Source organism: Pogonomyrmex barbatus, unplaced genomic scaffold, assembly GCF_055798465.1.
Source record: "Pogonomyrmex barbatus isolate J1 unplaced genomic scaffold, ASM5579846v1 scaffold15, whole genome shotgun sequence".
Taxonomy (NCBI): domain Eukaryota; kingdom Metazoa; phylum Arthropoda; class Insecta; order Hymenoptera; family Formicidae; genus Pogonomyrmex; species Pogonomyrmex barbatus.
In genome coordinates, this window is record NW_028297111.1 from 4298281 (window position 1) to 4325341 (window position 27061).

General features: G+C 30.0%; 1 protein-coding gene, 1 long non-coding RNA gene and 1 pseudogene across 11 annotated transcripts in view; 2 read left to right on the plus strand and 1 right to left on the minus strand.

Annotated features, from left to right (window-relative positions):
* Grip (Glutamate receptor interacting protein) overlaps positions 1-14143 on the minus strand; it is a 256270-nt gene extending 242127 nt beyond the window's left edge. For 2 of the 10 annotated variants that reach the window (XM_089073305.1, XM_089073302.1), the window contains exon 1: positions 9873-9927. The gene's annotated coding sequence lies outside the window, so the exon portion shown is untranslated. Of the gene's footprint in view, positions 1-262; positions 325-9872; positions 10007-13739; positions 13790-13874 lie in introns of those variants that run through there. The other 8 variants (XM_089073303.1, XM_089073300.1, XM_089073301.1 and 5 more) reach the window with 8 other exon arrangements.
* Positions 1-18704, plus strand: part of LOC148937271 (uncharacterized) — a 169978-nt gene extending 151274 nt beyond the window's left edge. The window contains exon 4 of the long non-coding RNA XR_016138466.1: positions 17192-18704. This is a non-coding gene — a long non-coding RNA (uncharacterized LOC148937271). The remainder of the gene's footprint in view (positions 1-17191) is intronic.
* LOC148937274 (uncharacterized) lies at positions 3616-5091 on the plus strand (annotated as a pseudogene).
* Positions 18705-27061: the final 8357 nt, after the last annotated feature.

Consider the following 27061-nt stretch of genomic DNA (forward strand, 5'->3'; position numbering starts at 1 on the left):
TCTTATAAAAAATTAAATTTTAAATTTAAAAAGGTTATAGAGAAGTTTTTAAAAATAAATTCTAAAAGGACAGAGAGAGAGCTCTTACGGATTATGGATTATAAATTATGGATTATAAATTATGGATTATAAATTTTTCGATAATGTTTAAGTAATTTTACAAGGGTTAATAAAAGCATATCTTTTCGTCCGTGCTAGATACTATACTGATACTATTTTTGCCGCGCATGCGCGAAAAAGGAAGTCCCGATCGGAACATTACCTCTGCCAGGGCTCTTTTCGTCCGCTTCTGCCTGAAGAGAGGCGGTAATCTGGTTCAGAACACTATAAACAGGGAAAAAGGGATGAAATGCACCAAGTTTTTCGGCGGCCGCGTATCCTAAGGGAGAGTCTATTGATATATATGTATTTAAAAACAAGATTTAGCAGGAATGAGAGAGGAGATGAGATTGAATTTCGAGGAATGATCAGAAGAGAGAAGAAAAAAGCGGTTTTATAATTACGCAGAAAGGGGGTGCGGCCGTAGCGCGTTACAATCGAATGAAAAATAGAAAAAAAAAGGAATTCGATTTACTATTATCAATGCTGAAAATTATTGTCAATGCTGATGGTTGATGATTGAAAAAGTATGGTGATCGGCGAGATCGAGCTCGAAACTACACTCATAAAAATCGTGCATTTACTTTATATTCTGATAAGAGTCCGACCCGACGAGATACTAATTCGAAAAAAATCAGAATGATCTGGTTCGAGCTTTCGGTGGAAAAAGACGGAGTGTATTGGACGTATGTTGTGACCGAACTGGCATTGAGGGTGAACTGAACATTGTTCCCTTGAAGAGCGCTATATGATTCTAATAAGGAAAAAGTTTGTTTTTTTATTTTGTTATCGCTGTCTACTTAATCAACTGTATGTGTGCTGTTTTTCAATAACAAATTTTGAAAAGTTTAGACATCCCATAACGAAATTAATAATAATTCGAAGGTAATAAATAATTCTCGAAAGAGAAGAATCGTGTAATTGACATGACGTACACTAATTTAACATGTAACATTAATTTAACTCAAATGTATCTAACGCAAGTGGTAGCAATTTTCTATCTCAATATATGTATATATGTATAATATTCCGACATATCTTTTTATAAAGAATTTTTACATATATATTTGAATCGAATGAAAGATTTAATTATAAAAAATGAAAGAGGTAATAGTACAAAATAAAAAAATTTAATTTAAGTAAGAAAACTTTTATGTAGAAAAACTGGGCGCTATTAGACCTTAATTAAAATAATAACAAAGTAAAAATGAGAAATTTTGATTTAAGAAAGTAATGACAAGATTCAAGGAACACTGCGACATAAAAATAATAACCACTATGTGTATATTGTTCGAGCAAGACACGAATATATAGATCTGAATTACGCACGGGATATAAATTTCGATTTTTTATGTGAATAGTTATGAAAGCAAATATAACTAACAAATAAAACTAGTTTAATATAAGAGTTTATTTGTTATAAACTGATATACAGAGTGTCCCAAAACTCCCGCATTTGGAGTACACTACGTGATTCTTTATGTTAAAAGAAACAACTTTTTTTTTTAGCAAAATTGCGTGCGACGAGTTGTTTTTACACACACATATATATATATATATATATATATATATATATATACGTATAATTATGTGTTGCAGCTACGTATAATTATGTGTTGTAGCTTCTTTTATTAGTCCTTCGAATATTTTATTTTCAGATGAGCAATTTCTCCACATACTAATTATCTTATCACGCGCAGGATTATAAATTTATTTAAAATAGAATCTTTTCTTTTAATAGGTAGAATGTAATAAGTACTAGATACTTCAGCAACTATCATATTTGCAATACATTCTGCATTCTCATTTCTTAAGCCAAATAAAATTTAAAACAAAATAAATGATTAAACAAAATAAACTATAAAATAATAAATTAATTTTATAGTATATATATATATATATATATATATCTTGTAAAACTAATTTATTATTTTATAATTTATTTTATTTAATCATTTATTTTGTAAAAAATGAGAATGCAGAATATATTGCAAATATGATAGTTGCTAAGGTATCTAGTACTTGTTACATTCCACCTATTAAAAGAAAAGATTCTATTTTAAATAAATTTATACTTGCGCAAGGTAAGATAATCAGTATATGGAGAAATTGCTCATCTAGAAATAAAAGATTCGAAGGATTAGTAAAAGAAGCTATTGCAACACAGAATTATAACAATAATTTTTTAATAATAATGTATATAATTTTGTCACTTATTTAAGTTGCGTACATTAGTTTATGTCACTTGTATTTAGATATAATAGAGGATTCCGAAATGAAAATCGAGATAAAATGGTTGAAAAAAAATCAAGCGTCATTAATACTTCAGCATTAGAATAAGACATTTCATATTTGACATAGAAATATTGAAACCTCAAAGGAGAATACTTTAGTTGATATTTTAACACAATGACCTATTTTAAAACATTCAAAGAGCCACTTTCTAATAAATGAAAATTTCAAACATATGTCTTTATCTAAAGAAACACTAACGATAAATAATTGAAAAAAATTTTGTCCAACACATCAGAAATTTAATAACTTTAAATCATAGCAATGACAATGTCAATATTTTAGAAATATTAAGAGATGAAGATATTAATAACGGTAAAGAAACTTTATAAATAACACTTTTGATTCTAAACCATGTATTAATATAAACTTTTAAATGTAATTCTATTCTATAAAATGTAAATTTCTTAATGCATACATTTTTTATTTTTTTTTGTTTTCTTAGATTTAAAGATTGCTTTACAAATTATGATATTGTCACATTTGGTTCCCCCAAAGAAAATGACAAGATGCAATAACAGATTTTGGAAGCCATCTATATGGAACGCAAAAAATAACATAATAAAACATGCAGTGGTTAGCATTATACTTTTTTCTTATATTATTTCAATTTTATTTTATAAAGTTTATTTTATAAATTAAAAGCATATGAATAACATAAGAGAAGCCATATTATAGTTACGTATAGCCACGGATATTCTCATATTTTGTATTTTTTAACATTAGTATTTTTATACAGATAATTATTTTATAGATTCCTGGTGATATGACAAGATTAAGAAAAAAAAAAAAAACAATAAAAAGGTGTAAAGAATTGAAGTTAACAGTTCGATCATATATAATTATTGTTGATCTTCATTAAAGATTATCAAGAATTCATATGTCTGTTGATGATATTTTGTACAACGTTCAATCTACTATGAAAGCTATCGATATTTGTTTGAAGGTATTTCATGTTCTTGAACTAAGTTATCCAATAACAAGTGAGCATATATGGTTTTTAATACAAAACTGTATTTATAAATTCACAAAGTGGGACATATTATTTCAAATAGTGAATACATTATAAAAACGTTTGAAAATGAAATTCAGTTCATTCCAGTAAGAGAAAGTATATCAGAAAGTATATCAGAAAAGCTCGAAGTTGAAAAATGATTTAAAAAATAATTTATTTATAGTTTCATTAAATTAAAAAACTTTAACAATTACAAAATATTTTGTTGTATGTTTTGTTCACATTTATTATTATCTATAGATTATTTAATGGTACACATAAAATTGAAACATAAATTGTTTATGCCTTTAGAAATTAAATATAATTTCGAAAACTGTTTTCAAATATATAACAATATATATTCCTTAAAAAGACACATTTTGTTTAAACATGTTAAAGATCGTAATTTACAATTAACATGTAAAAGAAATATAGCGCAAAAAATTAATAGAAATGTTTTACTAACTAATACAAATAATGGTAATACTAGTAATGTTTATAAAGAGCATTGTAACATTATTGAAATAATGTCATCTACCTGTAATGAAAATAGTGAAATTGATATATTAGAATTTAAAGATTAGAACAAAAGAGAAATCTGCTACCCATCTTATACCAAAACTATATACTGATATTTTAAATCGCAATACAATACACAAAATTATTTTAAACATTTCATCATTTTATAATTACACTTGTTTAGTATTTTTGAAAACAATATATAAACATGTTCATAATTTATAAAGTATATTACAATTAATAGAAAATGTATTTGACAATTTCAAAACTGAGCATTTAACATTTTAATATTTATAAAAAATAAACTGCTCAATATTTCCGTTAATTATAAAAATATACACATCTTTAACATTTTGTCAGACAAAAATCGAAAATCTGTGTTATGTCATAGAAAAATTATTGTAATACCTATAAAACGAGTATTAAAACAATTTCTAGAAATGCCAAATGTTTTTTTCTAAAATAACTGCACATATTAAATAATGTGATGATGATAATATTATTATCTTGTCAATTATTCAAAGTAAATTTTGACAATCTATTATAAAAAATGCTAAAAATAAAATAATTTTACCACTTGTCTTATTTTTTGATGATATACAAATAAATAATCCTATTGGTTCACATAAATGCATAAATAAATTAGATGCATGAGTATGCAAGCAGATTGGAAAATATTTTCTTAATTCAACTCTATCATTACATAGATCATAAATATTTGAGAAATGAAATAATATTTAGTTATATCATCAGGTATGATAATAAATTTAGAAAACAATGGTATTCAAATTATTATAAATAAAAATGTAAAAACAGTATGTTTTAGATTGTGCTTTACAACAGGAGATAACTTGGATTTAAATATCATATTAGGATTTTCTAGAAGTTTTAATTCATCACATTGTTGTAGAATTTATTTCTAAAAGTTTCTAAACAAAAACTTAAAAAACAAATACAGGAAAATGTAAATATGATAAAATATGGTAAATATGGTAAAAACCATAGAAAGTTATACGAGTCATTGTATAGAAAATGCATTAATAAGAAGATGTTAACATTTAAGATGTTAACACAAGTTTTTCAAGAAAAAATTAGATTCTTTAATTGAATTTTTTTTAATGAAAATGTTATAAACTACTACTAGTGATATCATTCCTCTGATAATGTCAGATTCTATATAAAAAGAAGTCATAATTATATCAGCTTTAGAAATGAACTATTTGGTTTTTAATCTTAGCTTATTTATTGGAGATCTTGTTCCTTTTAATAATAAAATCTGAGAATTATATTTATTTTTACGACAAATATTATGTATTGTAATACTACATACTTTAAATATGCAAACTATTGATTTATTAAAAACACTTATTTCTGAATATCTTGCTTTACATATAAAATAATTTCCTAATTCATTAAAAACTAAAGACCACAACTTATTGTATCATCCAAGAATTATGAAAAATTATGGACCTTTAAAGTATATGCGATTTGAAGGAAAGCACAAACAAATAAAAAAAATAGCAAAATTTGTAAAACACGAGTAAATCCCTCGTTTACATTAGCTCTAAAACATCAATTGCAACTTTGCTATAGATTTCTTCTTTGTAAATCGTGTATCGTTTGGAACTATTGTTTTGAAATTGCATTTAATAATTATAAATATGTTAAAAAACTTTTTTCTTACGACACGTTTGAAGATTACGATTCCATGGGGTTAATTGAGTAATAATAAGCGACATAAAATATAGTATTAATACAATAATATCTATAAATGTTAATGGAATTAACACCATTTTTGGCAAAATGAAGCATGTTATTACAAATAAATAAAAAATGTATTCTTTTTATATACTAAAATGATAATTATATGTTATTGCCGTCACTTGAGTGCGTTTGAGATAAAAGATACACAGGAATAAGGTTCACATCTCAGCTAGATCTTTCAAATTGTCATGTATATACTCATATTATGACAGATAAGAAAAGTTATGTTCCAGTAAATTTTTAAAATCATCTTAATTATTTTAAATATTATAATAATTTTTTATTTCAACAAAGCTGATTAATTATTTCAAAGATGTCCGTTTATGAAATATTGAAAATGTATGATTATTTTTATTAAATAGATTATATAATTTCTCGAAATTAATAATTAATCATATAATTAATTATATAATTTCTCGAAATTATTAATGTTTTTTTTAAAAATATTATAGATAAAAAAGATTCTGTTTTTTTTGCTTGATAAAAAAATGTTTAACATAAAATAATATGTTGCAACAATTAATATTGTAAGAAAAGTCGATTAAATAATTGTATTATTCTAAATGTAATATAAAATGAAATACTAAATATTTTTCATGTATCCATAAATAATGTTACATATAAAAATAAATGAATAATTCTCATTTACTTTATAAATTGCATTTTTTTTTAAACGAATATATTATTCCGAAATTATTATTTTCTTTTTAAAAAAACAAGTACATATTTTTAAAAAATACTTATTACACTCTCTGGAAAAAATAAAATTTTTGTAAAGAAATAATTACTATGATTGTAAATATTCATATATGTTTGAAATAAATATAATTTTTACTTTTTAGCCTATTTTTTGAACTTTATCTATATTAGACTGGTTGATGCAAAAGTAATTGTAGTTTTTATTATTTTAAATTTTGATGTTTATATTAAAGTAAATCTATACGTAACTATGTTTAGGTTATATATTATTTTCAAGCGCTAATTTCATTCTGCTTTTTTATGATTAATGGTTTCGCTTTCACTGTTTATTCATTGGTTATATTAGGCTATCAAATTAAAATAGAGAAAACAAATTTGTGCGATTTTATTATATGATTTTAAAATGGAAAATTAAGCTATAGACACTGTTCGCAATATCAATATTATTTAATCAAGGAACCATTAACAAACATACAGCTCAACATTGATGAATTTTATAACGAAGATGAGAGCCTTGAAAATGATAAGGGTCGCAGACATCCTTTTGTAATTATTAAATATTCAACAATTATTAAGTATTCAATTGTTGACATTTGTATCAAATTGGAAAATGTCCTCAACAAATGAGTGACATATGAGAATGAAAATCAAAAAGATTCGCCGTTACGAAGACTTTGCTTTTTTCATTCAAACGATCTATTTCTTGATCGCATTATGTAATGAGAAATGGATTATATACGACAATGTTCCGCACAGTGGATCAAAATGAAGCACCATTTCATTAAACCAAAATTGTATAAAGAAAAAGTTATGATCAGTGTTTAGTGATCGGCAAGTGGAATCTATTTTTTGGATAGTTAGATATTTTTTTGAATTTCTAAAAAAAAAACCATCATAGCAGAGAAATATTCCAAAAAGTTGACAAAATGCATTGAGAATTGCAATGTTTACATCCAACATTGATTATTTAGAAAGAATCAATTCTTTTTCATAATAATTTCTGATTGCATATCTCGAAAATTAATCTGCGAAAATTGAATGAACTGAGTTATGAAATTCTTTTACTCATCTTGTTCATCAGATCCCTCTTCGACCGATTTCACTTGAACATTTTTTTCAAGTATATCAACAACTTTCTGCAGGAGAAAATTTTCAACAATCGAGTAACAGTTTAAAATGCCTTCGAAGAATTTATCAGGATTATAGGATTCTAGAATTCTATGCCAGAATAAATAGATTTATTTCTTGTAAAAAATGTATAGATTTGTTCTTGGCAAAAATGTATAAATTCTAATAATTTTAATTCGATTAATAATTTTTTCTGAGCCGAGATACTATTCTAAAATTGATTATTAAAAACTACAATTTATTTTTGCACTAATCTAATATGTATGAATATAAATGAATCATGTTTCTCATATTAAAGCTAATGTTTAAAAAACATATATTTAATATATATAATGCACATTTCTTAGCATAATCTTTCTTACCATAATAATCATTAAAACTGATGTATTCATAGAAATATAAAACACATATGCAAATATGCGTTTTTGTACGCTATGTGCACGGATACACCTTGGTATTGGGATGAAGCCTGCTCATTTCAGTAGCAGGTTTCATCTCAATACCAAAATTAAGCGACATCGAGCAGGATCTCCAAATGGATGGATGACCGATTTTAGAAACATACGATGATATGAGACAAAAAATGTTTCATCACTTTCTCCCATTTTTTTCATTTTTTCATTTTTTTTATTTATTTTCTGTAAGGGGTGTCACATATATTATAGATTTTCAGTACTAGCAGTCAATATCGGAACGCAATCGTAATTTTGTTGTCATAAGTATGCATAATTTGATTTGTTCATATATAATCATAAACAATTTTATTTATATATAATTAGATCAGGTCAAAATCCATACATAATTAGATATACAAAATTATATATAATTATATGTAATTAGATATTAAACTTTTCTTCCCTTTGTTGATTGAATAATAATATTATTAAAATAAATGCAAATATTTTTCTTTTCTTAATATTAATTGTTATTAAATTAACAAAATTATTTGTTATTAAATTAACAAAATTATACCTGATGTTATTGACTCATTAATTCATCAATATTATTTTTTCTATGTGCAATTATTTCGTGATTCGCAGTTCGCTTTTGTATGAACTCATTTGTATGAAATAAATAATGTGAAAGACCAAATTCGTCGAATTCGTTATCATTATTCCCGCCGATTCATCTTTAGAGTGAATTTTTACAAAATTAAAGGACGCAAATCACAAATTATTCGTATTAATATGTATATAATGTTATATTATGTATTAAAATTCATATTTACTCATAGCTCGCAATAAGGCTATCGTAAATTATAATGTGAATCGTGAATCGTAAATCAAATGATGAATGATGAATCGTGAATAGCGTAGAAAATCCATATTAACAAATGATAAATCTTATACGAATAGAAAATTGCGAATCACGAAACACGAATAATACGCAAAATAGAACTTGCTTTATTTTCATATGTCAACTTTGGTAAATTTATTATATGGAAAGATAAGGAACCAACCATCGCACAACATGCACTAGTGTTCAAAAACTTTACACTTTTTAAATAAAGTTTTTAAATAATGTTTTTTGTTGCTACAGTTATTATTGAAAATGTTGACATAAATACACACACACACACACACACACACACACACACACACACACACACACACACACACACACACACACACACACACACACACACACACACACACACACACACACACACACACACACACACACACACACACACACACACACACACACACACACATATATATATGTCAACATTTTCAATAAAATAATTGTACCAGCAAAATATATGTATATACAAATATATAAATACACACACACACACACACACGCGCGCGCGCGCGCGCGCGCACATACATTATTTAAATAAAATTTATAATGAATGAAACAAAAAATGTTAAACTAATTTAAATGTTACAAGTAAAACAAAGCAAATTTTCTTCTTGTAAAAAATTCTTTTTTGCTTTAACTGCCTAATATAATTGTAGCACTGTGTTGATTAATTTTTGAATAGTTTTTACTTTGATATTGTATCAAGCTTTTTGCCAAATTTTTGAATGATATTTTTTAAAAATAGGATATTTTTTATGTACTCTCTCCAACTCTTCTCGCAGCTCGAATTTATGTATACATGTTACTTTAAATGTAATTTGTAAATAATGTACGTCTTTATAAATATTTTCAATAAAATAATTATGAGATTAATAAAAATATAGTTTTGTCAAAAGATTATAGAGTATTTCAAACTTTTGAGCGATAATGATATATATGCACGCGCGTATATATTAAATCAAGACATTGATTTAATTAAGAAAAGTAAATTTTTCACTAGTAAGGAAAAAGCAATATCAAATTCTAACAGCATATCTAATAATATTGTTCTCATGTAGTAAACAGATATTACCTTGATTTTTTGTTTCACTATATGATACAGTTATTTTATTATATGAAACCGTCGCACTGTTTGCCGCAACTGAAACCTAGTAGAACTGAAAGCAGAACTGTAACAAGTGATGATATGGCTCTTAAAAATAACTCCTTCTACGTAGGGCCGCATCCCTACGCAGATGAGTGATTCTATTTATATAATTCATGTTTTCGCTTTACATGAGAATGTTATGCGGCCCTGCGTGAATATCCCACAATCGTCATCACATAATATAAAATCATCTTTATGAATTGTTCACACTTGTTCTAAAATATTTTGGATATGCTAATTTAATTCGATCTTATAAATAATTTCGAACAAAATCTAATTAACTTAATTAATATGATATGTATATATAAAGTAGTGATAATTATATTAATATTTTAACAGAAAATAAATGTAATCTTTATCATAATTTAAATTTAACAATGTGTAGAATAATATATGTTTTATACAATAAGGTAATAAATGACATTGCCCGGGGATTGGATTTTAGGTATCCTATAATTTTTCATTTTTTTAAATTAGTGGATGGAAAATACTCTAATATGCTCTTTTGTTATTGCCATTGTGAACACTACTGATTTTTGAGGTTATGTGCATCAAATGCCAAACCGTATGGCATTTTAGAAGGCCAAATGTCAACGCTTTAAAACCGCAAAAGTGCGGGAAGATATATAAAATTTAAATTGTTATTTCGGTTGTATGAAATCTAAAGCTCAGAACTTTTTTGTACACCTAAATTTATATAAATTTGGAACAATTACTTCTATCGCAAACTATGTGCTAGTATCATTAACAGACTTTTAATACACCTCAAAGCTATATTTTTAAATCGATAATCAAATTTGAATATGAATTATTCTTTTCATTTCCTTTTTTTTCCTTATACGAAAAATATCACCTAGGCTAGGAATCTTTCGATTTCTGATCAGGTATCTTATCCTTCATCCATTGAGGTATATGATAATACAAAGATACAATAACTTAGATTTTATTTTGTAATTTGATCTCAACTATGATGATGCGTTAGCTAGCAATTTTGTAAAAATTTTTAAAAAAAATTAAAACTATCATCATATGAGTTAGAGTAAAAAGACTTCAATGAAGATACTGAGATATGTACCAGATTCTATTTTTTTTAATTTAGTATAGTAAAATAATGCAATTTTTATATATATAATAAGAATATAACTTGACGCTAATTCTTGATATCAAACTTTTTATACAAATGATATCATTTGAGTTGACAATGCGGAAGCATTTCTTTTTTTTTTTTTAGTTTAATCACAACTAGAATTGAGTTAGGTATGACAATTTTGTAACATAATTTTGTTTAAACAATTAAAATTACTACCACATGGATTAACGGGATTCTTCAATGAAGATATAGATGTATATACTATTCAGATTCTATTTTTTTAAAATAAAAGATAGTTAAATTCTATTTTTTAATTTCCAACAGTTTTTTTTTCAAGTGCCCTTATACTTGACACCCTTATTTTATCCTTTTTTTAAAAAAATAATTTTTTATTTTTTTATACACATTATACATTATTACATTTTTATACATTATTACATTTACATCTTTTATTATTACATTTACATTTACATCTTTTTTATACATATACATTTTTTAAGTGGAAATAACTCTCAGATTTCCTTGATGATGACTTTTAGCTTTTTAATTAAATAAAATTATGATTTATGTAATATAACTCTTCTAGTTATTCTGCATATATACTACTGCATAATAAAAAATATACAATCCCATTTTAAAAAAATGGTCATCATTTATTCTATACATAAAAGTATTAAGATACAGTTGTCATTAATGTCAACCTAAAATATAAATATAAAGATGTCGAATGAATAAACAGTTGGTAAGTTTTTCATGCTTGTATGATAAACTTATAGAAAAAAATTAATATTATAATGGTAATATAGAATTTTTTAACATATTGATAATCAAAAAATAGATTAAATATGTAAAATTGATAAAATAGGCTTTAAAAAATGTTTCAGTTATTTGTCCGATTTCAATGTATTTATACATAATAAATAAATAAACAATAAATAATAATAATTAATAACAATAATAATATATTAATAATAATTATAAATAATAATAAATTAATAGATTGAGTGCTATTATTTATTTGTGATGATATTAAAACGATATTTATTTATAGAAGTTGTTCGAAATGGCCATCAATACACAATTGATACACGTCGAAGAAGATTTCTTGTAGCGTTTACAGCCATATCGGGCGTTATAATAGCGGTAACTTCTATTATTTTATCTTCTAGTTCTATGAGATCATCAATCCGTTTCTTATACACATATTCTTTTATGTAATTCCATAAAAAAAATCCATCAGAGTCAAATCCAATGATCGAATAAGCCACGTACAAGATACTGCAACCAATCCATCGACGTAAAAATTTTTCGTTCAATGTCTGCTGAACAAAACGCGAGTTATATGGTGGTGCTCCGTCTTGAAATTATGTTTTGTCATACGTTCATACGGTACATTTTCTAATAATTCTGGCAAATCGTGAATCAAAAAATTATTATACATGGCGCTATTAAATTTTACAAGCATTTCTAAAGATCCAATCTATAATTTGATATTGAAAGCGTTATCTGTATTAGATTTTATCGTACATAGTTTGATTTAAAATCATGCAATATCATTATTATATAGTATAACAAATTGAGCAACGAAAATCCTAATGAATATGTAGTTCGGAGTTATCAACATCGTTTTAATAAAAATCTGTGAGCCGGTATATTGTAGTATATTGAATAATTCAATAGTAAGTTTATTTGTTATACCATACTCATATTGTATGATTTTAAATCAAACCATGTAAAAACTAATACAAAAACGCTTTCAATCAAATTTCATATCATAGATATGAAATTTGATTGAAAGACAAATTATCATAGATTGAACATTTCAAAATGCTTATAAAACTTAATAGCGTCATGTACAATAATTTTTTAATCCATAATTTGCCAGAATTATTAGAAAATGTACCGTTGAACGTATTCACCAAGACGAAGCGCCATCACATAACTCGCATATTGTTCAGCAGACGTTGAATGAAAATTTTTACGTCGATGTAAAATAAAAGAATATGTGTGTGTGAGAAACGGATTGATGATCTCTTAGAAAATTAGAAGATAAAATGATAGTTACTGCTACTATTACAACCAATATGGTTGTAAATGCTACAAGAAATCTTCTTCGACGCGCTCAATTGTGTATTGAGTGCCATGGTGGCCATTTCGAACAACTCCTGTAAATAAATATTGTTTTAATATTATCACAATAATAAATAATAGCACTCAATCGATCAATTTATTATTGTTGATGATTATTATTAATTATTATTATTAATATATTATTAATTACTATTATTATTATTTATTTATTTATTTTTATTTAGTATGTATAAGTACATTATAATCGGATAAATAACTGAAACATTTTTTAAATCTGTATTATCAGTTCTTATATATTTAATCTATTTTTTGAAATTATCATAATATTAACTTTTTTCTATAAATTTATCTATAAATATATTTTCTATAAATATATAAATTTATCATAAGCATGAAAAACTTACCGACTACTTATAACATACTTTATTCGACATCTTTGACAGTTCGATATTTTGATTGATATTTTATAATAGGTTGACATCATTAATAATTCATGTATAATTTATATATATTATATATATATATATATATATGTGTGTGTGTGTGTGTGTGTGTGTGTGTGTGTGTGTGTGTGTGTGTGTGTATATATATATATTAAAAACTTTTTTTACCTGGTAAATAGAAAATAAACACTTCCCACGAATAGATTTTAGATTTGAATCTAGAAATGATATAATTAATTTCTTAGTTTCTTACAACAGTATAAACTGATTATTCTACAATTTATAAAAATAAAAATATAATACCTGTTTTTCTTTTTATAAGAACAAAAATCTGTATACGCGAAGGGTTACGTACAATACACACTTTTATTTTTTATTGCAATGTCTCGCACGTCTGTACAACAATCTTACTTGAACTCTGTCCGCCTCATCACTCGCGATTTCTCCATTAATCTATAGATTTATTGCATTTAGCTCACATGGTCACGCTAACCAATCGCATCAATCGTATGGTCTTTTGACCAATAAACATGTATAACGAAAATAGGCCGCTTGAAGCGCCATTGCGCGCGAAAGAAAGAAAAGTTTAAAATCAGGAGACACGGTAGTGTCTCGGGTGTCAAGTCAAGATCAACCGAGAACACTGCCGTGTGACTTTACGTGAGTCGTCGAGGTTTGAGCATCTGAAATTATCGAATCTCAATAACGGCTAAATCGATCAAGTTCTAAGTAGGCTTGATCGATAGCTTGAATCCGACTTGCATAATAAAAGTATTTTTATTTTTCTGTTACGTGCCCTACAAGCAGAGATATTGCTATGCAAAGTCCGATTTGGAAATTTTTAATTTAAGAAACGTCATCATCGTCGCCTTTGTACGGCTGCAACATCTATCACGAGATGTCACTATTAATCTTATCGACTCAGTGGAAGAGAGTTGGGATACGTGTCTCTCGATATCTTCGAAAATCGTAAAAGTTATTAGGATAACATAATAAGATAGGTGATTATAAGAAAAAAAATTGAAAAAAAAATTGCTATCTATTTTATCGATTTCCGCCGGTAATATAATAATATTTTATTATCTGCATGGCGCTAAATTTAAGTTGTATCAGTTCTTGTAACCTCCTACCTCATCATGTTATCCTCATGTGTCTCTCGACGTCTTCGAAAATCGTAAAAGTTATTAGGATAACATATTAAGATAGGAGATTATAAGAAAAAAAAATAATTGAAACAATAAATTGCTATCTATTTTATCGATTGCCGCCGGTAATATAATATAATACTTCAAAATGTCTGATATCACTATAAAATTATCTTTTTTTTAAAAAAAGGTAAAAAAAGGGTGTCAAGTATAGTGGAACACTTCAAAATATCTGATATCACTATAAAATTACCTTTTTTTTAAAAAAAAGGTAAAAAAAGAGTGTCAAATATAGTGGATATTGCCAACTCAAATGATTGTGTAAAATTTATATAAAAGATTTGATATCAATAATTGGCGCCAAGTTATAGTCTTACAAACATAGAGCTACAAGTCCATTTTAGTCAAATTATATATTTGAATCGTATAAAAGATTTGATAAACCACTGTTTTAAAAAAATAAAGCTCAAGTAGTAGTTTCTTTAATTTAAAAATAATAAAAACCAAATTATATGTATATCTTTCCATCCATTAAAAATTTCTTTTTCTAATCCAAGTGGTAGTAATTATTTAGCTTTAAAATATTATATCACAAAATTGCTTTACTCAACCTACGTTTTTATCACAAAGAATTATAAAGTAACAGTATAAAATAAATGATAAAATTTTATTTAAAAAAATTTTTATGTAAAAACACTTGGCGCTGCTCATACGTCTAAAAAGAACATAAATATGTGTGTGTGTGTGTGTGTGTGTGTGTGTGTGTGTGTGTGTGTGTGTGTAATTATAATTTAATTATATTAAATAATAAATTTTGCCTTTATTTGTAACATTCAAATAATCTCATCATTAATTTCGTTTGATTTAAGCAGCGATTAAAGCTAAATAATTACTACCACTTGGATTAGAAAAAGAAGTTTTTAATGGATGGAAAGATATACATATAATTTGGTTTTTATTATTTTTAAATTAAAGAAACTACTATTTGAGTTTTATTTTTTTAAAACAGTGGTTAAAAAATTTACAAATTTTTTATACGATTCAAATATTAATTATTATAATTTGACTAAAATGGACTTGTAGCTCCATGTTTGTAAGATTATAACTTGGCGCCAATTATTCATATCAAATCTTTTATATAAATTTTACACAATCATTTGAGTTGGCAATATCCACTATATTTGACACTCTTTTTTTACCTTTTTTTAAAAAAAAAAGGTAATTTTATAGTGATATCAGATGTTTTGAAGTATTATATTATATTACTGGCGGTAATCGATAAAATAGCAATTTATTTTTTCAATTATTTTTTTTTCTTATAATCTCCTATCTTAGTATGTTATCCTAATAACTTTTACGATTTTCGAAGGTATCGAGAGACACATGAGGATAACATGATGAGGTAGGAGGTTACAAGAAATGGTACAACTTAAATTTGGCGCCATGCAGATAATAAAATATTATTATATTATCGGCGGAAATCGATAAAATAGATAGCAATTTTTTTTTCAATTTTTTTTCTTATAATCACCTATCTTATTATGTTATCCTAATAACTTTTACGATTTTCGAAGATATCGAGAGACACGTATCCCAACTCTCTTCCACTGAGTCGATAAGATTAATAGTGACATCTCGTGATAGATGTTGCAGCCGTACAAAGGCGACGATGATGACGTTTCTTAAATTAAAAATTTCCAAATCGGACTTTGCATAGCAATATCTCTGCTTGTAGGGCACGTAACAGAAAAATAAAAATACTTTTATTATGCAAGTCGGACTATCGATCAAGCCTACTTAGAACTTGATCGGTTTAGCCGTTATTGAGATTCGATAATTTCAGATGCTCAAACCTCGACGACTCGTGTAAAGTCACACGGCAGTGTTTTCGGTTGATCTTGACTTGACACCCGAGACACTACCGCGTCTCCTGATTTGATGAAAGCCGTCTTTTAAGTCAAGAAATGTAAAAATTGATTTTCCGTTCAGTCTCATCAAGCAATCCTCGATAATAGAGAAAGGATATTTTTGCTTTTGCAAGCGAGCATTCAACGGGCGCAAGTCTACGCACAATCTAATGCGATTATTTTTCTTTTTAATTGGAATTACGCAAGCACAGTAGGGAGAATTGCTCATTTGAACAATGCCTCGAGCAAGAAAATCGTCGACAATTTCACGAATTTACAGACGTTCTTGCCAAGCAAATCTTTTTGGAGCATACGCATATATAGATTTGTCTTTAAGATAAACCCGAACCAAATAATCATCGTCTAACTGGCATATCTAAGTTCTCCATTGCAACAATGATTTCTTTCAGTTTTTCTTTAACGGACCAATCAAAATCGATTTCGCATTCGCTAATTATTGAAGTGATATCCTGCTGTACAGGCATAGCTTCTGTAGCGGGTAATAATTGTAAAAATCTCTGAATCTTCTGCTTTTAACAGGCTATAGATTAATATTCTCTTTTTCTAGGAAGTCTCTACCGATGACTACATCAACATTAGCAACTCGGAATTCGTTACGTTGCAGGTAAGTTTAATCGGATGTTTCGTATACTTATCTAATTTAATCAAAAGCATACATTTTCCTAGAATACTAATCGGTATATTCGTGATAGATCTAAAAGTACGTTCCTCAGGCTCTAATTCAATTGACGAATCATTGAGAATTCTTAGATAATTATTCAATGATATGAGAAATCAGACTACCATATCTATCAACGCTTTCAACGCTACATCAATATTATTAACAATAAGAAGGGAGGGTGTGCGTCATGACGGGGCCCGACCACGAACCAGTCGTGAAAACTCGTAATTATTTTGCGAAAAAATATCACCTCAGCCAGGAATCGAACCTGGATCTCCTGCTTACCGGGCAGGCATTTTATCCTTTCAACTACCGAGGCATGTGATGATATTTATCGCAAATAACGTGTTTAGAATAACACGTCAACAATACAATGATACATATATATACATATATTACAATATACATATATACATGTATTCTTTCGAATCCCCACGACCGGTACTCCAGAGAGATGATGGTCCTATTCTCTCGATGGATGCAGGTCGGACTGCAGCGGCGACACCCTCCAATGCCATTGGCAAATATACAAATAATCCTCCTGGAACACGACAGGAGAAATTACATCAAGCATGGCTCGAGCCCCCAAATAAGAAGGGAGGGTGTGCGTCACGACGGGGTCCGACCACGAACCAGTCGTGAAAACTCGTAATTATTTTGCGAAAAAATACCACTTCAGCCAGGAATCGAACTTGGATCTCCTGCTTACCGGGCAGCCATCTTATCCTTTCGATTACCGAGGCATGTTAAGGTTAAATGTAAATTTATAAACCTATATATTATTACAAAAAAAAACATTTATATTATTATAAGAAAAATATGGAAACGCAAAGAAGGTATGTATATACTAATTTATATAAAGTGTGTGTGTATGTGTGTATGTGTGTGTGAATATGTAATTGATTATTATGTATATAATTTTTATTATGTTATTAATATAAAATTATGCACTAATAAATACAATATATTAACGTATGTGCAGGTATGTATAATAAAAACTTTTATTTTATTTTTTTTAAGTATATATTATATTTTAAGTTTATTACATTATTTTTACAAGTTTACATTATTTTTATTAAGTATAATATATTATACTATTAATCAATATTAATCAATAACAATCATTAATTAATTAATATCTATCGGTCAATGCCGTTAACGACACCAACAGTTGTCGATAAGTATGTACATTTGTACGGTCGCTTGCGATCGCAAGCGACAAACGTTGTTATGGAACCGATAGTTGTCGGTGGACATGTACAGAATTCCGTTCCAGATGCGATTACCTATCTCTCGGCAGCAAAAACAGGTTTCCGGTCTACTCTGTTCCTTGAATCTTCGACCATCTGCTTCACCTCCGCACCTGCATTTGTCAATGATACATTATCCTTGGATTTTTCTAGTTTCTGGAACTGGCTTCTTCTCTATTCTTCTTCTCCAACTCTTCAATCCCTTTTGTGATTAATCTCATTTTCTCTAGAAATTGATCTACACTGTCTACTTGTATAGTAAGGGTGCTCTTAACGAATTTTTCATTATCCCGCTGATTAGTAGATTGATTATTTCTTGCGATTCTAAATTCAAGCGATGGCCAAGTGATTAGCCAAGGCTAATTTGTCCATCCGCGTATTGATCGAATGACTCCTTGCAATATTACCATTTTATTTTCTGCATGGCCATGTGAAATAGAATTTTTCTATCCAGCATTTTTATTTCTATTTTCAGATTTCTCCATGACTCCAACACTGGACCGGATTGCAAATAATACCATCGCTTTGCTGTACTTATTAGTTTATCCGTAGCCGCCAATAAAGTAACTTCATCGCTTACCCGATGAATTTGTGCTTTAGCCTCCACCCTCTTTACCCACAACATCACGTTTTCCTCTTCTCCGCCACCGAAATTCGGAATCTGCGAAGCCAATAAAATAACCGCTTGTGCCGATGTTACGGCTGCAAATGTCGAATTCTCGGTAGAGATGTGGCTACGCGGAGATTGACTCTCCCGAGAAGCACCAGCTTCTGTACTCCCTTGTGCTGGAGCATTATTGTCCCGATGCTCGTTGATTCGAGAGGGTAATAAGCAATTTTTGCAGCGTCTCTTGCTGCAAATGCTGTTGCTACAATATCTGCTGTTGCAATTGTATCAGCGGTTGAATGACGGCAGATATTACTGCCGCTAATTCTTGAGGCAATGATTTTCGGCAACCATTTCTAAGAAGCTACGTTGATCGAAGGAGGAACGTGAACGGCTCTTCTAATCCCGGTGGAGCGAAACGAGGGAGTAGTTCCGCTGTTGGCTTATTTCTCTCAACATGATCCGTCAGTATATCGATCATGCGATTCCGATCAACTACTTGCAGCCGTAATTTTCTCGCCTCCTCTTTGAATTGTTCCACCTCTATCGATTCCAATATTCGGCGATCCATTTTAAATGAAGAACGACTTATCAAGAGTACGAAGGACTTGATATGGTTGCTTCGGAGACCGATTTTTCGGAGACCGATTTTTCGAAGATCAATGACTGCTTCGAAGACCGATTTCCAGTGCCACGTGCAAATTCCAACTTTGCTACTGAATTTCTAAGGCAGCGAGGTTGCTTATCCCACTTCTGATATAATTATTTGTCAGATCTTTACTTGGATCTACCTAGTTCGTAGAGAGGAGGAGGATCACACAATCAATCAATAAAGTTTAATTTAACAAACAATCAAAGAGTTTATTGAAATAACTTATATACGTTTATTGCAGTTCTGCGCGAATAAATATATAATATTCAAAGTATTTAAATGTGCTTCGCACCACCGGCACCGCAACTAAAGTACCGATTTCTGCTTTAACACGAAGTATCAAAACGCACAAGGAGTTTTTCTAATTAATACGACTTGACTCTACAATTATCAAAATTCGAGTGTTCGCACGACTCGCGACCGGCGAGTTCCGGACCGTTGCTCCGAATTCCGGAGTAATTCGCATGTGCGAACAATCATGTATAATTCACGTGATTGGCAACTAGCGCCGCTGGCCGATATCGCCGAAATATCGGAGTCATTTAACGGGTGACTCGCGAAAATTCTTACATATAATATTTTAATAAATTATATTACTATTTAAATATAATTATTTTATAATTTTAATATAATTTTTTATATTATAAAATATAATATAATATAATATAATATAATATATTATAAAATATAATATAATATATGTTTTTTTCAATATTATGAGTGATACAAGCGAGAATATGGAGGATTTATCGGTCCCGAGAGCGGAAATTAAAAAATTGAAAAAGCAGTTAGAAAAGCAGTTAGAGCGGCTCTCAGAGCCGCAACCAGGGCTATCGCAATCGCCAGGGCCATCATCTCTACCGCCGAAGCCACTACCACCACCACCTCCGCCGCAGGAGCCATCACCACCATCACCATCTCCGTCGTCGGGGCTATCATCACTATCTCCGTCGTCGGGGCTATCACCGCCGTCGGGGCCACCACTACCTCTGTTATCGGGGCCATCACCATCGTCGCAGTTGTCAGATCAAAAACGTAAGTAAAAACATTATTTCTTAATACTATGTTAACTGTATTCTTTTAACAACTGAACTCAATTCGTTCAATTAATATTTTCTTTTCTTTTAAATTACAGCAAGGCGATGGCAAAAGAATAGAAATAAAAGAGGACGGGCGTACGACGGGCGAGGACGAGGACGTGGACGTGAACGTGGCCGTGGCCGTGGCCACATCCTCCTCCCCACCTTCTATCAATATTTTTATTACTCTCTATATCTTTTTTTCTTATCTATATCTTTTTTACTCTCATTATGTTAATGTATGTATATGTAGCCATATATGTAATAATATTTTAATATTTTTAATAAATAAAATAAATAAATAAATATATATATATATATATATATATATTTTGTGATGTGGCGCCCTGAGGCCGCCGGTCACAAGATTTAATTGGATCAATTCGGAGCATTTCTGCGTTCACCCGTTAGAAGAGCAAGAACGCAGGTGAGCTACGAACTCCATACGCAAATTTCCTTTTTCTTCTTTACTGTCATTTAGCTTCCGCAATGCTGGATTAAAGCGACGAAATTGACGGCTGCCGCTAGATTTATGTATCACCGCCCGCCACGACCAACGACGACTGGATACACAGAGGATACCTCCACTGGGTGCAAGGAATTATCAGGTCGTATCGCCCTAAGTAATTGCCGAATTACTCCCTCTCTACATACTGGTTCCCATATTGTAGAGCAACATTTTCAGGAATCGAGAGGACTGACCCATACAACGCGGAGATCGAAGAGCGAAAGGACAGGCGCCACTCCTTGCGAAATAACGAGGAGATCCCACACAAACAAAGGCGAACCGAAGAGCACGGGGACGAATACTTGAGCCGGGAAAGACAGCCACCTCTCACCGGAAGGATCGATAGGGATAGGGATGCCGAAAAGGGATTTCCGAAAATCACAGGCTCGACCGAGAAGGATCTTCTCCGCCTTCGAATCTTCCGCGGGATCAGCGGAACGCGGGCTATCTAGGATCCGCGCCGAAAAATAAAGGATCTAGCGGCTGATCGCGCCGCAGTGCTGATCGATACGCAGAGAGAGGATGACGACCATCACGGTATCGCGAGAGTTCGCGAGGGAGAATCACTTTTCCGTGCAAAGCTTTTGTAAGTGTACGCAGGAGCCAGGTATCGCAAACTACGAGAAGAAGCAGTCGAGGAAAAGGAGTTGCCGTCTGGTAAAGCAAACGTTTCGATTGTGAGGCCGTCGATTTCGTCCGCAGACCCGAGGGATCGCACGAGGCTGGTTCGAAGAAAATTTCACTGGGAAGCGTTCCTCGCGGTTGCGAAAATATTGCGTCATCGCCATTGTCCATTCGCTGAACCGGCCATGTGCCTCCCTTGTGATCCTTGTCAAATCGTTGTGGTAATTTTCTTTCGCCCTTGTTAATCACGGAAAGTCGAAATAATTGTAGTTTTTTCTTTGTACGATTCTCATTTGTATTGCCGCGCATAGAATGTACTGCTATAGAGTGAGATAGCTGTGTCGTTCGCGGGATGTATCAGATCACGTGTTGCGAATTAAATCGGCGTCTTGAGTGAGCTCGAACCACCCGGCGAAAGCGTAGTTCGGACACGTCGTTGCCGTGTGTATTCCCGAGTACTGTATCGCATTACTGCCTTATTCAGTTAACGTGAGGATTTCTGTACCTTTTGTCATTGCGCGATTCGAGACATGTATTATATCGAAAAGGCGATCGAAATAAGCGCATGTAAAGATTCGAGCCGAAATTAAAAATATTTTTAGTGTTGCTCTAATTCAGGAGTCGGCAAGTGAGCACTGCTCGCGGACGTTCAATGCCCGCGGGTAATAATCGAGCGCGCTGGGGCTAGCGTTAGGCGGCTAGATGTAATAAAGTGAGGAGAGGGGATAGCAGGAACGTCTTTTCGTTGAACGTGCTATTCAAGGAGTAAAAAAATATTGTGTTGCACAAATCCAGATCCAGAATTAGTAACTATCTATATTTTAAATAAACCATTCTTACAATAATATTAAATAAGCAACTCTTATAACATTTAATTAATATTTGATTCATATTCAGTTTTCCAATATTATATACGATATATCAGGTGTTATCGTTTTGACATAACTTAAACGAATTATTGCATTTAAATGTGAATCTGTTCGTGTAATCGCGATTTATTTAATTTCATAATAGAAAATAATTGTTCACATGAATATGTAAAACCGAACATACTCATTATTTTTGTAGCACGAGCATGTAGTCGAGGAAAACGTTCTTGAGATATATATGAATAAAATTGTACGATGTCAGTAATTGTATAAAAACGATTTTTAAGAGCAGTGTCACATTTTAAATATATTAATTCTAATTGTATATTTGAGGGAATAATATTAATATCAACAGTAAAAGGTATCATAAAAATAAGTAAGTCTGCTTCTAAAACATGCATTTCCCTAAACCGACAATCGAATTCATTATGTAATTGAAGTGAATTTATATATTCTTCACATTACTTATCTTGAATGTGCATGGCAACAGATAATAAATTTGAAAAATGCAACAACTATCGAGATTGAAATTGATTGATCCATAAGTTTCATTTTAAAAGATCTAATTTGATCAAACATAATGAATAATTAATTTATCTTTGTAAAGAATAATTTAATGTATTATATTTAAATGATTAGTGATATCCGCAAGAAATGCGAAATTGGCAATCCAGGAAGGCTGTGATAGTTCAGGCACAGACTTATCTTTCATTTCTAAAAATATAATTATTTCTTCGCATAAATGAAAGAAACGCTGAAGAGTTTTACCTCGACTAAACTATCGTGTTTCGCAAAAATAGGAAATGTCGATATAATCTGACTCTAAAGAAGATAAAAATTCGCAAAATTGATGATGATTCAATCCAGTAGTTCTAATAAAATTTAAAACTTTGATTACAATTTTCATTACTTCGTCATACTTTAAAGATTTTGTACATAATGCCTCTTGATGGATGATACAATGGATCAAATGTATTTCTTGTTTTGATTGTGCTAGTTTAGACTTTAAACGTCCTACGAAGTCCATATTGTGTCCAATCATTGCTGCAGCACCATCAGTAGCAACTGAAGTTAATTTATCCCAAGATAGATTTATGTTTTCTATTGCTTCTTCAATGCTAAACAATATATCTTCTCCAATCGTAGTACCTTTCAGAGGTATTATATTTAAAAGTTTCTCAGTAATAGAGAGGTTGCTATCCATACCACGAATAAAAATTGCCAATTGTGCAGTATCAACGATATCAGTACTCTCGTCGAGAGCTAATGAAAAAGCAATAAAATTGTTTGCTTTTAGTACCAATTGTCGCTCGAGATCTTCAGCTAATTTTTCAATGCAACGTACTACAGTTCGAGAAGAGAGACTAATTGATTTAAATTTATTAATATCATTAGGATATATTGTTTCTGCGGCAATTTCTAAACATTGTTTGAGAAATGGATCAATGCTAAATGGAGAGGAATGGTGATTCACGTGCAATAAGATGAGCAATTTTGTAACTAGCATACAATGCAGGCTTATTTAATTCCGATTCTTCTTCCTGCATTAGAATAATATCTTTATTAAATGTAATGTACCTGATAAAAAAACTTTTTATGTAAAAACATATATATATTTATATATATTTATACATATTTATATGCATATATGTTCTTATACGAAAAATTTTTTACCGGGTATAATTAAATATAATGAATTAAATTAAAACTGACTACAGTAAAAAACGTATATTTTATATTATAATAATATGTATATTATGAAAATTACTTTATTGTTGGAAACAGCTGATTTTAAATCGTGCAAAAGTTGAATTCGCTTCGATCCTTCTATCTTGTCATAAGTGGCTCCATGTTTTGTGTTATAATGTCTTCCGACATTATATTTCTTTGAATTCGTAATGGTTCCATAGATCAAACATTGCGTTTGATTATCATGCTTCATTACGAACCACTTCTCTTCCCATGAAGAACTGTCCGAACTTGAACTTAAGGTTTTCCTTTAATTATCCATTACAAACGTTAAATTATAAGATTGCAAATGTGTCTGACTGTTCTAGACAAGAGACAATTTGATTATTTGCTTAGTTATTGTTTTTCTTTTATTTTGAGCGTTTAGCAGATTAATATTAGCAGATGTTTATTTTAAAATTGTTGGAAGTTTTCTTCGCAGAAAAAGGACTAGTCTTCTGGATTTAAAAATATAATTTTAAAACGCTAAGTTAAACGTGATATATATAATAAAATTTTTTTATAACAGTTTAGCTTTAAACCGTTTAAAGATGAAATATGCAAAAATATATTGTAATATATTATATATAGGACTTAAAATGCATAAATTCTTATGAATTCAACTTATATTTAGTTAATTTTTTTATTAGTCAAATAAAGAAATATACTCTAGCATGTTTTGATTGTCCTAATAATAAGCATTCATTATAGGAAAATTTTAATTAAAATGCTTATCTCTATTTTTAAATATTGTAAGTTGTCAAAATTTGTGCTAAATTAAAAATTATATAATTAATACATTTAAATATGTTTAACGAAAATTTAAATATAACAAAGAAAATAAAACAATAATATAAACAATAACAATGTATTAAAATATAAACTTACAATACAACCATAAAATTATGAATATATAATATGTTGTTACAAAAATTCAAATACTAGTTTAAGACTATACTATCCTTCATATAGACACGCAACGCTATTTTTGTAAGTGTGAAATACAAAACTTTATCCCAAAGTATTAAAAATATTAGATACGCTCCTGAGATGTGCACAACAGGCGAGCGCTCGCGGGCGCTCGCGGGCACCCGTGCTGTTACGTGCCGAAACTCGGGATTTGAAAACTATTATTTTTTTGTTCCCCTTTGTCGAACAAATTTTAAGTATCGCGTTATTTAAGTAATTCAGGACATCTCTTCCTTTTTTCCTCTTCCGACACACTTTCATTTTAATCCTGTCCAAACAACTCATAACACATCATCACGTTTTCTAAAATTCTCACGTAGTTTTCCCCTTTTAAAAAACCATCCCAATCGTTATATTCTTGCATCAAAACGCGTCGCGTTATTGGTTATTACGTCAGCAAAATACCGCCTACCTCGTCTTGGACGAAGATCCTTCCTGAACACGAAAGTAGTTCTCGTCAAAAACTCGAAGGAAAAACATCGCAATCTCGTCAAGTGTATCGTGTGCGAGAAATAAAATTTAACCTTACAACAATCCTATGAATTCTCTGAATTCTTAATTCCTCTACACATTACGTCGCGCACGTAACAACTGGTGGCAGCGGTAACCATTTAAGAAGGTTGAAGCATCTACCAACACCTCTGTTTTGCCAACAAGACTGAGTCAACGAAACAAAGCACGAAGGAAGAGAACACAGTCAATCAAGATTAAAATCGAGAAAACTTCGCAATCTAGTAGAAGATTAAAGTCTGGTTGACGATTATTGTTCCCACTTGACGAAGGCGACAATAGAAACGATTATTCCTCATAATTGTACGATTTGGCTACCTATAGTCCGATGAAACCCTGGTGAATTGTAGCATAAAAGCAAAAAAAAAAAAAATCACTTGAGGTAAAAGGCATTAAGGAGCCGATACGTCGCAGACGGAAACTCCGCAGTGGGCACGGAAAAGGACCACGAGACATCCCGGAACGAAAGCAAATATCCTTTCGAGACAACGCCGATGGCAACGACGAGACTCCGTAGACAACCGACACGTAAAAAGGACTTTATTGAACGACGGCATCCTGAACAACCTCATCGAGCGATGAGATTCTGCATTAGCGATGAATATTTCCCGGACAACCACGTGTTACGTTCTGCTGTTACTGTAAGTCTTACGAAGTCATATGAGTTATAGAAATTCCAAAGCGCACTATAATACAGATAGTTTCGAAAGTAGCTATAAATAATAGTTTCGAGTCCGATATATTTTTGAAAGAAAAACCGACAATTACGAACGATCGAGCGTCATCACTAGTACACATTATGGATGAACCAAGCCATACCCGTGACCAACAAAGTCGAAGATCTTCTACTTCGACAAGCAATAGTTATTTTTCTGTTCGTCATAGCTTATCACTCTTGCCAGTCTTTAATGGTACGAATGTTCCGGTCATCAATTCACATCTGACTTTAAAGGAGTCCTC